Below are 15,570 nucleotides of genomic sequence, written 5' to 3' on the forward strand. Positions count from 1 at the left end.
GCTGCCCTGACCCTAGGGGTGTGGACCATCACAATGGATAATATACTCATTTAAAGTTGTGCAATGTTCCCTTATAATGTCGTTTGGTTGACTTTACAAGGAAGCATTACACAAGTTCCTCTTCTCTGCCTCCTTCCCCTCCCTCCCTCCCTCCCTCCCAGCGCTTCCCCCGCCGCCAAACAGCTGTTTGGCGGTGCTTAGGACTTTCTGGGAGGGAGGATGCGAGTGAGCGAGTGGGGAAGCTGCCCCCCCACCCCTGGCAGGCAGGCAGGGCCACCCAGAACGCAGGGGCTTGAGGGGCTGCAGGGCCCTGGGCTAAGGGGCCCCCAGGGCCCTGTCCTCCAGTTCTAAAGCCCCTTTCAGAATGCGGCCCCACGAGCATGGGCTGGAGGACTCAGGAGGAGCAGGGGCAGCCACACAGCTGGAGAGAAGTGGTCCTTTCCCCTTCAAAGCCGCCCAGAGAGAAGCGGTGCTTTGAAGGGGAAAGCGCTGCTTCCCTCCGGCTGCTGGCTGTGTGGCTGCCCCTGCTCCTGCTCCTCCTGAATCCTCCGGCCCATGCTCACAGGGCTGCATTGCAAAAGGGGCTTTGGAGTTGCAGGCCAGGGCCCTCGGGCTCCCTTAGGCCAGGGCCCTGCAGCCCCTAAAGCCCTTGTGTTCCGGGTGGCCCTGCCTGCCGGGGGGAGGAGGGGCAGCTCCCAGAATCGCAGCTCCCAGAATCGCGGCTATGAGGGCGATGCTGCGCTGTCAGAGCCACCTGCACACCCCCTGCACCAAACAGGAGCTGCCCCAGGTAAGTGCTCTTCACCTCCTGCCTGCCCCAGCGCTGAGCCTCCTCCTGCACTCCCACCCTGAGCTCCCTCCTGCACCCTAACTCCCTCCCAGACCCTGCACTCCCAGCCCTGAGCCCCAGGTGTAAGCCAGGGGCACCTCCCCACCACAGTACAGTACTGTACAGTATATAATTGTTTGTCTGCCCCCCCAAAATTTCCTTGGAACTTAACCCCCCCATTTACATTAAATCTAATGGGAAAATTGGATTCGTTTAACATTGTTTCACTTAAAGTTGCATTTTTCAGGAACATAACTACAGCATTAAGTGAGGAGTTACTGTAGTTATTTCCACCCCTGCCCACTATCTAATTTAATAGCTCCTAAAAGCTTACCTTATTAACAGTGAAGAATCAGCAGGCAGAACTGGGAGCTGGAGTTGCCATTACTGGTACCTGGACTGGCACCGTGGGTGGAGCACAAGGCATGCCTGGGGCTTAGCAGCAGCTCCTCATGCACACGGTTGGGTCCCAGCCCGTGAGGGAGGAGGCCAGGGAGGTGTAGGGCACAGGTCCCATCCCCGCCCCCTGTAGCCCAGGCTTAACTGCTACAATCCGGTCATAGCCTCAACAAGCTGTGGTAACCACAGCAACACCCTTATAAACTGATTCCTGGTGGGTGTGGTAAATTGCCGTGGTAGAAAGGCAGCTTCTTGAGGCACTATTAGCGATACCAAGATTTGAGCTTCACGTAGCTCTACATTCTTGCATTGTGTTTTTGCTGCTGTAGTAAGTGAGTTCTGACACTTACAATCAAAATTTGTCCTTAAATATGTATAATATTAAATTAAAGTGCAAAATATATTTTGTAGCTTTTAGCAATTTTTGGTTAGGCTGTCTCTCATGTCCCTTTGCTGACAAGCTGTTCTTGGTTCAAGTCCTTTGTGATGACATTCACTGGCCTTTGTGGGTCTAGCCATAGATTGCCTTTCCCTCTGACTATGACCTCCCATGACAGCTACATTCTACCAGAATAATGACATGTTTGTCCAGTACAGAGAGGATCATAAGTTACATGCAGATTTTTCACGTTGATGGAAGTTGTAAAGAATCTAAATAGAACAGAAATTGGACTTAGCCTATGGAATTCACCCCCAATAAGAATAATCATCAACAACTAAATGTAAAGCTCACTTCCTCAGCTTAGCTTTCCCTCAATAAGTTCTTCACACACACACACATACATAGAACACATCCATACATGTAAGCAAACAACAAAATCTATAAACTAATCAGATTATTTCTCCTTCCCCCTGAAAAGGAAAGAGTGAGAAGGGAGATAGAAATAACAATTTTAAATACTTGGAAGGTGCTTAGATTCTACAGTTTAGGGGACCCATGTAAGTAGAGAGAGAGAATTTCCTGGATCTAGTTAATGCCTGTAAGCAGGATATTACATTATTTTCATGTCCTGTTAATATGAAAATTCCATTTTCATTTACTGCAGAACAAGAAACACCAACCCAATATCTAAGGAAATGACTAACCAGTCTAAGGGTGGTACTATACTATTGCAAAGTGGTGATATATTAATTTATAAATCAGAATTCTGCACAGGTTGTCTATAAATGGGGATAATCTGCAAAGATTGAAGCATGTTACTTAATATGAACTCTTAAACCTCCCATCAGAATATACTTATAAATAGGAACCTTACTTATGACACATTATCTGCCAGGAGGCAGAATGAACTCCTTACTGCTGGGGAAATTTTGCGCCAAAAAATTAAAAATTGTCAAAATAACACAATATAATCACACCAGTTTCAATTATTTTTGGTCATTTATTTCAAAATACCTGTCAGCAAGTATGTCTGAATGAGAGTGGAGGCACAGGGCCACGGGGGGGGGGAGGGTTGCAGAGCTACATAGGGAGAGTGGAGGCACAGGGCCACATGGTGATGGGGGAGGGGGTGCAGAGCTACATAGGGACAGAGTCAGGAAATGTTTTTTGACAAATAGATTCCTTACTAGGCATAGTAATACAGAACTCTGAGTAATTCATATAAACTACAATACAGAACCATATTTCCTGCACCCCTCAGAAGCAGTACAAAGGCTTGGGGGAGTTAGGAGTAATGGAGGAGCTGAGGGAGAGGGAAGTAAATTGCTAGGAAGGGGCCTGGGTGTGAATTTGGAGGGTTGTTGGGTAAGGGTGGGAAAAGTATGGATCAGGTTTTTGTGTGTGTGTGTGGGGGGGGGGGGGGTTGGGGAGGGAGTGTTAGGGAGTTTCCCCCCATCCAGACCCTGGCTGACCCCTAGCCTCTCCCATTTAGTCAGGCACATCTGCCCTAGTTCCCATGTGTTCCTGCACCCCCATGTGTCTTGCACCCCCTATCCACAGGTGTCCCTGCACCCCCACTCAGACACCCACTCCCCCTGTGGCCCTGCACCCTGTCCCTATGTGACTTTGTACCACTTCCTCCATCCCCATGTGTCTGTGCCTCAACTCAGCTACCCTCAAACATGTGGTCCTGCACCTCTCTCCCCCCTGTGGCCCTATGCCTCCACTCCCATTCAGCCACTGTCCCAGTCTGTCCTCCCCCACTAGCCCTTATGAGCCCCTGTCTGACACACCCACAGCACCCCACACTGTCTGTCTCTCCATAGCACCTGTCTCCTGACCTGGCCTGACAGGCACTATGAAGAAGGCAGGCTCTCTCTCTCTCTCTTCCCTAGCTGACTGGGATCTGCTGCTGTGTTCTATCACCACAGCACCCTCTGCTGGGAAAAAGGCAGAACTGCAGCAACATTTTGGCAGAAGCTTTTTCTGCGCAAAAAAATTAAAAATATGCGCAGGTCAGCAATTATGTGCATGCACAGTAGCACAGCATTCCCCCAGGATTAACTCCTGAAAGGGTTCACAAAGTTAGAGCAATCTACCTGAAACATGACAGAATAAAAAGGTTTAAAACTGGAGTTGGTTTTTTTAAATATTGATCAACAATATCTTGATAATATACCTAGCTATGTGCATGCATGCACATACATGACATTTATACACATACCCATTAAATATGTTTGTGTGCCTTCTTCACTACCCAAAAACCCCACAACTCAAAACAAATATTTCCTTCTTTCTTCTTAGGACCCCGCATCAAGAAAGCATTCCTATTCAGGACAGAGCTTATTCTTGTGCTTAATTTAAACATATGATTGACTTAAACATATGCTTAAGTGTATTCTGAGTTGGGACCCAAAAGTGTAATTAAATCCAAAATCAGAGCTAACTAATTATCAGACAATATTTACCAACATTTAAAACTTCCAAAACAAGCAGCTTATCTCGTTTCAGTCTGGACACCAAACCCACAAAATCAGTAGAATGTCCACATTAGTAATTGGTTACACATTTCTGATCAACAGCAGGTGAGAATTCCATATAGGGCTGCAAATGTGTGCCTTGTGTAGACTTTCCTTGTTTCTTTATCTGACAAAGGTTTGAGTTATTGCTTAATTGTCTCCATTCATTTTTTCTTTCTCACTCCCCACTCTTGTTTTCCATAACATCATAATCTTTTTCTTTATAGTTAGAATTTGTAGTCAGAGCTATTTCATTTAGAACTGTCTTTTCCTAGATATGCCATTGTAAGGATCATTACATAGTGAAAAGTGTTGAGTGAGTCCCAACACCAGTACTTATCACAGTTTTTAAAGTGAATAACTTCAAAACTACTTTAATTTCTTCTCAATAGGGTCACTTCCTTCATCTGTTAAATATAAGTCATTAGCACTTCACAGATAATGAGTTTGCTTTTGTTACATTATTTGTCAGAAACCACCCATCCACAATTACGGGATCAGAAAGTCATTTGTTAATTTCCACATATTAATGTACATGGAGTTTTCCCCTACCTTTCCAATTGTCTGGAACTGTTTTCTTTAAGGGCAATCCAATGTTTTTGGATATGCATCCGAAGAAGTGGGCTGTAGTCCACGAAAGCTTATGCTCTAATAAATTTGTTAGTCTCTAAGGTGCCACAAGTACTCCTGTTCTTTTTGCGGATACAGACTAACACGGCTGCTACTCTGAAACCAATGTTATTTATTAACTAATCTAAACCTTTCCAGTTCCTCATTGTGCTGGAAAAAGTCACCTCAAAGACACGTCTCTCTCTGAGTTCATGGTCTAATGTTTAAGTTGTGTTCATCAGGAACAATGGAATTGTCCAATACAAAGGTGAAGCTTGTAAATGTAGGGGATGGTGTGTTCCTTGCAGCCAGACTGCAGTTCTACAACTCTATTTCAAACAGCTGGGAATTACCATAGAGTATGCCATAAACTAAACAAATTATAACCGCATCCTTTTCAGTGTAGCTTTAATCACTCAATAAATGAAGAAAAATAAACAACCACGCTTGAAACCTCAAACCCAATGGACACAGAGAGAACCAGAATCTAGGATCTGCTTTGCATATATACCTGAAGGGTAGCCACTCTCTACTGGATCCTCCTCTAGGTAAATCCAGTGAGAATCAGGAATGGTGAGAGCAGCATTCGCTCCCCTCCAAAGCTGCTAAACCCCAAGGATGTGGTGGTACCATGCAAACCAAATGGACATGCACATTGTGGCCAGGCTAGTAAGAAAAGATTTTAAAATAAGCAAGGAGAGAAAGTCCCTCCACAGTGATGGCCCATGATCCATTTGATTGTACTATATATCCTAAGGATCCTCATGGACAATAAAGCTGAAGAGGAGGTAAAGAAGAAATTCTGCAAGGACAATTTTATTGCATTTCCAGCAGAGTTTTCCTTTCCCACCATTTCCTGCACAAGTGGATTATTTTGTGCCCCTGGTAACATTGAATAAATATGTGAAACTGAGAAGTACTTGATGGCTTTACTAAGTACCCCCTTGTGGCTTCTACCTAGCCTTGTTTGAATTTTACAAGATGCTCAACAATATCTGTGGCTTATTGGTTTGACCTTTATATCATACAGAATTTTAAACAATATTTAATCTGCAACTGGCATATAAAGGTCTAAGAATAAAAGAATGGCATTATTTTGGAGGACTGTTACCTTTAAAAATGGAAAAACTAAAGTCTCCTTGAAGGATTTGCAAAATGATAGTGGAAGAGGGGCAGGGGACAAGGCTGTTATTTAGAACTAGTATTTATTTTGAGATTATTTAACACCTCACACTGAAGATGTGACTTGAGGGGGAGGAATAGCTCAGTTGTTTGAGCATTGGTCTGCTAAACCCAGGGTTGTGAGTTCAATCCTTAAGGGGGCCACTTAGGGATCTTGGGCAAAATCAGTACTTGGTCCTGCTGGTGAAGGCAGGGGGCTGGACTTGATGACCTTTCAAGGTCCCTTCCAGTTCTAGGAGATAGGATAACTTCTTATTTTATTTCTATATCATTAGCAGTGTGCTAGGCACTCTACAGACAGACATGAAGGTAAGGCCTCACCCATAACATTTTATATATTTTTTTAAAAGATGTTTTTTGTTTTCCAGACTCCCTTATAATCAGTGCACTGTTCATACAATATATAATATTGTTCCTGCAAGATGCATGTGAATGAACTGCAGTATCTCAGAGGTTTCTGGGTAGCGAGAGAGCTGTAAAGTGAAACTGAGTGATTCCCTGATACCAATGTCTAATAATTAAATTAAATGTTACCCTGTGGGGAACATATAATTATATTACAAATTAGTTTTACCATTTTCATAATTATTTGAAATTTTAATGTAGTTTAAAAAGTCTTTAGTCATCCCCTATAATGACTATAAAATGGAGCACTTTGACTGATGTGGTGGTTGGTGTTTTTTGTGTCTCATGCTATAATGTTTTTGTGTACCACTGCCCTCTACTGTATGATATGAGAAATGCTGTATTCTGTGGCCCAAATACACAAAGGGACTTCATTGCACCGCAGCCCCCTTTTGACAACAAAAATTACTACATGACCCCAGGAGGAGGGACAAAAGCCTGAGCCTGGATGAGCTTTACTTCCCCGGGCAGAGGATCCAAAGTCTGGGCCCCACTGCCCAGGGTGGGGGGGCCAAGCCGAAGCCCAAGGGCTTCAGCCCTGGGCGGGAGGACTGTACCCTGAGCCCTGCCACTCAGGTCTGAAGCCTGAGCTCCATTGCCCAGGGCTGTGAAGCCCTTGGGCTTCGACCATGGGTGGTGGGGCTCGGGCTTCAGCCCCAGGCCCCAGCAAGTCTAACGCCAGCCCTGCCAACCCCATTAAAATGGGGTTGTAACCCACTTTGGGTTCCCGATCTACAGTTTGAGAACTGCTAATTTAGGCTTTGAAACATCTAATATAGGAGCCTAGAAAATCAATGGAACAATTCTGTGATCCACAAAGTCTCATTTAGGCACCTAATCTCCCATACAATGAATGGCGAGAGATAGGTACCTAAGAATGCAATCCACAAATAAATATTCAACAGTCATTGGGCTAGAGAGAGAGAAATTAACTCCATAGCCTGGTTGTTAGTGTACCCTCCTGGGAGGCAAATGACCGAGGGTTCAGTTGCCCTGCTCCAATGACTGTTTAATTATTAATCCAAACGGGAACAGCTTCAACAGGAGAGATTGAGCTGAGATCTACATCAGAATATCCCATAGCTCAATGGGATTAACACACTTCTTCTGAGAGGTGTGGGAGATCCCCATTCAAATCCTTTCTCCTCATCTGGCCTTTGAGTATCCCTATTGGATCAGGTCCCATGGATGAGTTAGGTGCTCTTCCACCTCTCGTCACCTGGTTTGTGGATCACACTGGGGGTTAGGCATCCAGATGCCTAGAGGAAGGCAACAGTGCACAAGCAGAAACATAGGTGCCTAGGGAAATTTTAATTTAAAAATTTAGGTCATGAGTGAGTTGAGGTGCCTACAGCATTAGGCAGCAGCTGAGATGGAGTTTTGTGAATAACAATGGCACCTAAACCCCAGACTTAGGCAACTAAATACCTTTGCTTCTTAGCTCCAATATTGCTAACATAGCTTTTCCTTTAGCTCAGCTAATAGATGTCTGTGCTTCTGGGTTAGTTGCATCTGAGTTCCATCCCTGCTGTCACTCTGAAGTTCTGAGTAGCTATTGCTTATTCATGGAAGCGGAGAGGTTTGATACAATATGCTGTATGTGTTCATAAGGGAACCTGTCTGTAGAAGCAAAGGCTTTTTAACCTTCAGTCAGTCTAGTGCTGTCACTGGGTCAAAACCTTTAATTGCTTTATGATATTAACTGAGCTATGCAGAGTAATTTACTGTGCTTCAGTTTTCCATGTATGTTTTTTCTATTGGGTTGTATAGGCCCTATCCAATATTTGACAAGGATAGGGTTAAAAAAAACCCTGCTCTAGCAAAGGAGAACAACAGCCAGATATCTACCCTCACTGCTAGCTGGAACTGCAAAGAAATCCAGTCATGGGGTAGAGTTGTGGTTGGGCTCAGCTGACACTAATGGCTCCATTAGGGAAACCATTGGGAGTATAAAAGAGTAGAAGTGCTTGACACTTATCTCTTGGTGACCTTGATTTAGGAGTAAAAAGATATGAGATTTTTATAGGCTTCCCAGGGGCTGATTATTCATTGTCCATAATCCATGTACAGCAAAGCCATAGTGATTAGAAATATATTACAGTACAGCTTCTGAATACATGGTGTAAAATACTTGTAGCTACTCTGACTTTTTTAAAATTACAACAAAGAGCAATAATGACTTTGAGTTATACATATTGAAAACAGTCTTCTACTTTCTTAATCCAGTCTGGTCCATTCCCTTGACTGACAGGTGAAAGGAATCCACATTATGTTTAACTCCAGCCTTAATATATTTTCTGTCAGAATGGTATTCAGACTCTTGTGTTATTGGAAGTAAATGTTTGCTAACATGTACTGAACATAATAAAACTATTTCTGAGCCTATGAATGTTAATCCTGAAGGGGAAAAAAAGGGAGGTAGGTGAGTGGTATGAACCACATAGCTTAAGAAAAGTGATAAGTAAACCTCTCAGGTTTACTTAAAATAAACAATCCCCTTCCCATGACTTCTTCCCTCCACCCCACCCCACCCCACCCCAAATCATGTGCTCTTCTGAATATTATCTGAATTTTTGGTCTGAAAATATTGTAAAAACAGACAGCCTCATGAGATTTCCCTTACTCATTTGTTTTGGCCAATTTGGAAACACTCTAAGAAAAATCTTTACAAAAGTAAAATTTCATTTGGAGAGCATAGTGTACGCTTCCTCTACAATATGCTACAGCAACTATGAGAACCAAATGACTGCTGGCTGTGCCCAGGCAAAATTCTTCCAAAATGTTAAAGTGCAGTAAACAGAAACCAAAACCAAAACACTACCTGTGACATTTTCATACTATCACACCCTTAAAGAGACTCAGAACTGAATGAGTAGGTCTACAGATAATACCATTTGATGTAGTATTGGATGACAAAATGTAGTGATAACAAAAAGAGCTAAAGTTAGAAAGTGAAAACATCTAGGGCATAGTATGCTTGAGTCCTATAATATCTCTTTCTTGAGCAAGCAATATACACTATCTCTGTAGTTCTCTTTCTGTCTAGAATTTATTATTTTCATTATTTCTGGCAGTAGAAAAAGCCATAAGCCAATCTAATAAAGCAAAGTAGTGTCTTCATCATCACCCTTCTGTTTGGTTATTTCTGAATTTCTGATAACATGACAATGTCTGAAAGATTTATACCTCTTTTTGTTTTTCTGAAACTAATGGGACTACATTTTCCATATTCTCTTTCCCTTATTAAACATTTACCTTCTTGTTATTTAAACTTGAAACAAATTATTAAGAAGCTAAACTTATTCTTTTAGAAATGCTTTCTAAGGTTTTAGCAGCAAGTGACTTGAAAATGTGACCCAGGACTTTGAACTATTTGTTAACACAGTCTCCGATGGATTATTGTATTAAATACACACACCTCTTTCAGTTTTGAAAGAAGTAGTCATCATCATAACTATCATTTTTATTGGCATCATCTGAATAATCTCTTGTCTCTAGTGCAGACTAAGGAAAATCTTGCAGGTGTATCTGATATCTAAGAATGTGACATGTTCAATGCTTTGTTCAAACAGGTATGGTTTAGAACCCATTATAATTATGTAATTACTGGCAGAGTTGAAGGCTAATTATGAATATGCATATGAGTTAAACACTAAATAGTTTATTTCATTAGTTCATTCAGATTACCTACTCTCTCATCTAAGAATGATAAAGTGTAGAGTTGGGTTTCCACAGGGAGAAATGTCACGTGAATCAACATCTTTCTTTTATTAATTTGAGTTTATTTATCTGTCTACCTAGTACATCTCACTGAACAGCATAATAGTGTAAAGGTGATGCTAGGAAAGCCATTACCTTTGATGACCAAAGCAATACACAGGCATAAACCTCTTTCCTAAAGTAACTTTCTTCTTTCTGGAACATCAAATGAAAATGAATTGTTTCATTTGAGTAGCCTTGGCTCAGGTGATGTACTCTGGATATTTCTGCTCTATCTTTGTGAGAGATTTTGCATTAAGAGCTCCACCAGAATCTTCTATATCTTGATGGTATCTGACATTATGCTTGAGGGCAGCTGAGGCTCAGTTAACACTTTGCACAGGCCATGGCAGATCTTTTGGTGAAATCTTCTACACCTGCAGGCTGTCTAAGCACCTTTAATTTAATCTGTGAATACCTGTTTGGGCATTCAGTAATCACTTAGGAGAGATTGTCATCTTTCATTACTGCATTAACCTTTAGAACTGACAACAGTGTGTTAGCTCACAGTAATTGAGCAGAGGGCCATGAAAATTAGTTTCTTACCTTACTATTGCACATATGGTCAGGTCTATTTGCTCACTGGAGTTATTTTACCAATTTCATTCCCTTTGTCACTAAATTTAGCTTTATTTTTAATTAGTGGTTTAGATAATCTTCATAAAATACTTGTCTGAAGTGAGGAAAGGAGAAAGGAAGAAATGTCTATACATCTTGTGAAGCTTACAAACGTATAGCTTTGCAGGCACTGCTGTGTCAAATAAAATGTTGCAGAAGTTAATAAATATGGGGTTTAAGTCAATTTTCAATAGATGGATCTAAAGCAGAGGTGGGCAAACTACGGCCCGCAGGCCACATCCAGTCTGTGGGACCCTCCTGCCCGGCCCTTGAGCTCCTGGTCCCTCCCCTGCTGTCCCCCCTTCCCCGCAGCCTCAGTGCGCCGTGCCACTAGTGCTCTGGCCCGCTGCTCCTGCCAGGTAGCGTGGGCGGTGTGGCTGGCTCTGGGAGGTGAGGGGGAGCGAAGAGTGGGGAGGGGGTTGGATAAGGGGCAGAGGGTCCTGGGGGCAGTCAGGGGACAGGGACCAGGGAGCGGTTGGATAGGTGTGGGAGTCCCGGGGGAGTTAGTGGTGGGGGTGTGGATCAGGGTCGGGGCAGTCAGGGGACAGGGAGCGGGGGAATTGGATAGGTGTGGGAGTCCAGGGGGGCGGTTAGAGACGGTGGGTGTGGATAGGGGTCGGGGCAGTCGGGACAGGGAGCGGGGGGGTTGGATAAAGGGTGAGGTCCCAGGGGGCTGTTAGAGGTGGGGGTCCAGGGAGGGGGCGGTCAGAGGACAAGGAGCCGGGGGCGGGGGGGGGGAGGGGTTGGACGGGTTGTGGGCTCTGAGGGGGGGCAGTCAGGGGGGCGGGAAGTGGAAGGAGGCGGATAGGGGGCGGGGTCCAGGCTGTTTGGGGAGGCACAGCCTTCCCTACCTGGCCTTCCATACAGTTTCATAACGCTGATGTAACCCTCGGGCCAAAAAGTTTGCCCACCCCTGATCTAAAGGCTGGGAAGAAGCATTTAAGGGTTCTGTGTGTTCTGAAATGAAAAGGGATTACACTTGTGTATTTTGGGCACAAAGTGTCCTTCCCTTTCCCATACTCCCAGCACACACACCCCTCTCCCCAGATAACAAGTTGGACCTGTATTTTTTCATTTAGGGGGTGATTTTCAGAATGGCCAAGCACCCAGAAATTCTAGCTGAAACCAATGGGAGCTGCACATGCTCAGCACCCCTAAAAATCAGGCACTGTAAATCATTGGAAAGTAACGTGACAGGGAATGATACTATACTCTATTACTTTAAAGTGAAACACCTACTCTGGGGACACATTGGGGGTCAACTTCAGAGGTGGTATAAAGTTATACTTCAGTAAGTCAATGTGAATGACCTGAGGGTATATGCATGAAGTCCTAGATTTAGAAGTAATTGTGAACATTGAACATATTTCTGCTCTGAACCACATGTAATTAAAGGCTGTTTCAAACTGGCTTTAAAGCTTTACATTTACGCTCTCGCCAGGCTGCTCTAGCATTTCTAGTTATGTAGTGTAGCACTTTCTTAATTTCTGATAAATGATGTATGTCAGGTAGATTGTTATACTTCCATTTATTTTTGTTTTAGAACTTGTTAATAACGAATCACACTGTGCTACACACGCGAAAGAGATGTGCTGGGCATTCATAGCAAGAGGGCTGAAAATGAGATTGAGAGTAATTTGTTTAAAAGACAAATATCTCCCCTTATTATTTCCAGTCAGGACACTTAATCCAAATTGCTGAATCAAAACTAAATGTTATTTTCTCCAGTGCTGAATTCTTTTAGTTATAGAATTTGGAAATTCAAGGGTTTGCAAATTGTATGCATGCCGTACATCTTTATGCTGTTTATTATTTATTATAATGCCGAAAGGTGCCCTAAGCACATAACATATAATATGGAAAGTCTTTATCCCAAGGAATTTACGGGGTGGTCCAGACAGGTGGCTAGACAACAACAGAACTAGGTCACATGAATGAAAATGTCTACATGGGTATTAAGGGAGATTTCCAGTTATGTTCAGCTAACTCAGTTGTGGTAACTTGGTTGGGGAACCCCCCACTTCTCCCCACCCATGAAGTAGATAGGGCCTGTGGGTCTGATCCTGTAAAAGCATAAACACTTTCATAACTTATTTCAATGGGACTATTCATGAGAGTAAAGTTATGCACGGGATCAGGGCTAAGGGCCTGATCCCAATATGCAATTGAAGTCAATGGGAGTAGTCATGTGAATATGACCTTTTAGTATCAAACCCTAAACATAGTAGCTAATATGAGTGGAGAAAGGTAGGAGACATAATAGAGGATTTTGATTTGTTGTGTGTTTATGTTAAGATGTACTTTTTCAAAAATATTTTTGTTTTTAAAATTTTTCACAAGCTACACCAATCTTTCTCTCTCAGTGTATGTATATTTGACCCCAGTCTTTCTTCCTGCCAAATTTCAGTTTTTTTCTGTATATCACGGAAGAGCTAGAGCTTTTAAAACTATTGGGAGAATTTTTATAATAGAAAGTATCATGCAATCTAAATGTAGGCGGTCACTTTTGCTTCCCTTATATTGCTCTCCATTAGTGCAATAGATCTTCTATCCATTCCTGAAGAGTGCACTCAAGAAGATGGCAGTTAACATTGAAAGTAAAAGTCCACTGATAAACAAAAATTATTAAATGTTACCCAGAACCAATCAAACTGCCATGTTCTTCTCATATGTTTGTTTTCCTATTATGTTGTGTACTGTAATTACAGGAATCTGATATACAGCCAACTTTCTGCTGTCTGGATTCTGGGTGACCTAAATGAATCATCGTCTCACAATGATTTACCACCATGGATATAAGCCTGAATTCCCACTCAGGGTTCATACTTGCTACTGGCCTCTTGTCAACTGTTCCCCTGGATATTCTCAGCGGCTGCTATAACAATTTTTAATTGGATCAACAGATCTACTCTGATTCATCACAGGGATTGTAAGAACCTGAAAGGCTAGAACTTGGGACCATGGGGATTCTGTGCTGCTGATGCTGCTGCATTACCGCTGAAGGCTTTAGGCTGGACTCCTACAGGAGGACCCTCTGTGGCTGGACTCCTATAGGAGGCTGGGCATGGCAGGAAGTACCGCCCAGCAGGACCTACATGGCAGCCCCTTGCAGCCCATGGATTGGCTGGTAATGGTACTCAAACCAGGAAGCCATGATGGGAAGCTGTCTGAGTAACAATGCAGACTGCCTGCCTGTCTCTGCTCCAGACCCTGCTCATGATAGAGCCTAGATTCTGGCATCAGACCCTGGTTTGTCCTTGGATGTTGCCCCTCGATTGCTGTCTGTAACATGGCACCTGACCCTGATCTTCTGTAATCTGACCCTGCTTGCCAAGTGATACCTGACTCTCGTTTTGCCCTCTGGCCTATCTTGGGCTCTGGCCTCCTGATACTTGACTCAGCCTGGCTCCTGCTCTGACCAGTAGGTATGACTATCGTCATCCCGTTCATGACTGAGATAAAACTAAGTTTGGGCTGTCTCTATGGATACTACAATCTCGTAGAATCTGTGGTCTCTCAACAAATTCCCCAGTGCACATCCAGGACAGTGCTTGATAAAAGTGCATTAGATCAGTGAATGAATGATTCCTTCTGCATAAAACTGTTAATGCATAAATATATAGATCTCTATATTTTAATATACACTAACACAACCTAACATTAAATCTAGCATATTAAGAAGTGATCAAAGATCATTAAAATAATAAAAATAAACAAAAGAACTAAGGGAAAAAAACAAGATACATGGTAAATAAAATAAAAAAAAGTGAGATGATGTTATCCAGTATAACTGCATTATATGAATTTGTTGGTATCCTCCTGGACTGATTATCTGAAAGCAAATTAATGTTAGTGTATTACTTATGGATTTCTAGAAATGCTGACTACATACTGGAAGCTGTCTATTTGGTTGATAAGACCCCCCCCCAAAAAGCTTAAGTCTGTGCTTGACTGATATATCTGGGGGACTCAAGGAGAAATCTTTGGCCAGCAGACTTAAGGACAATAAGAAGGAGATTTTTAAGTATATTAGGAACAAAAAGAATCCTATCAATGGCATTGGTCCATTAGTAAATGGAAATGGTAGAGTTGTCAATAATGTGAAAAGGCAGATGCGATCAAGTGTTGAGGGGAAAACAGATGATGTAATCATATCAGATGATTGATGATGAAACACTTTCCATTCCAATAGAAACACAGGAGGATGCTAAACAACAGAGTACAGTTAGATGTTTTAAAATCAGCAAGTTCTGATAACTTACACCCAAGAGCTTTAAAACAGCTGCCCGAGTTGCTCATTGGACTGTTAATATTGATTATTCAGTAATTCTTGGAGCACAGGGGAAGTTTCAGAAGACTGGACAAAACTAATGTTGTGCTGATATTTAACCAGGATGAACCAGGTAATTATAGGCAGCCTGACATCGATCCCAGATAAAATAATGAAATGGTTAATTTGTGACTCAATTAATAAAGAATTAAAGGAGAGTAATATAACTAATGCCACTAAGCATGGGTTTATGGAAAATAGATACTGTCAAATTAATGTGAAGTATTTTTGATGGGATTACCAGCTCATGAAGGTGTTGATGAATATGTTTAGCCATTTGTAAGGCATTTGACTTGGTACTCCACAACATTTTGTTAAGAAACTAGAATGATACATTTCAATGGGGAGTCGTCATTGAGAGGATGTGTTTTTAGTGGGGTCCTGGTTTTCTTGGCCCTATGCTATTTAACGTTTTTTCTTGATAACCTGGAAGAAACATAAAATCATTCCTGATGAAATTTGCAGATGATCCAAAGATTGAGGGAGTGGTAAATAATGAAGAGGACAGGTCACTGATACAGAGCAATTGGGATTGCGT

The sequence above is a fragment of the Chrysemys picta genome, chromosome 11 (genome assembly GCF_011386835.1).
Source record: "Chrysemys picta bellii isolate R12L10 chromosome 11, ASM1138683v2, whole genome shotgun sequence".
Taxonomy (NCBI): domain Eukaryota; kingdom Metazoa; phylum Chordata; order Testudines; family Emydidae; genus Chrysemys; species Chrysemys picta.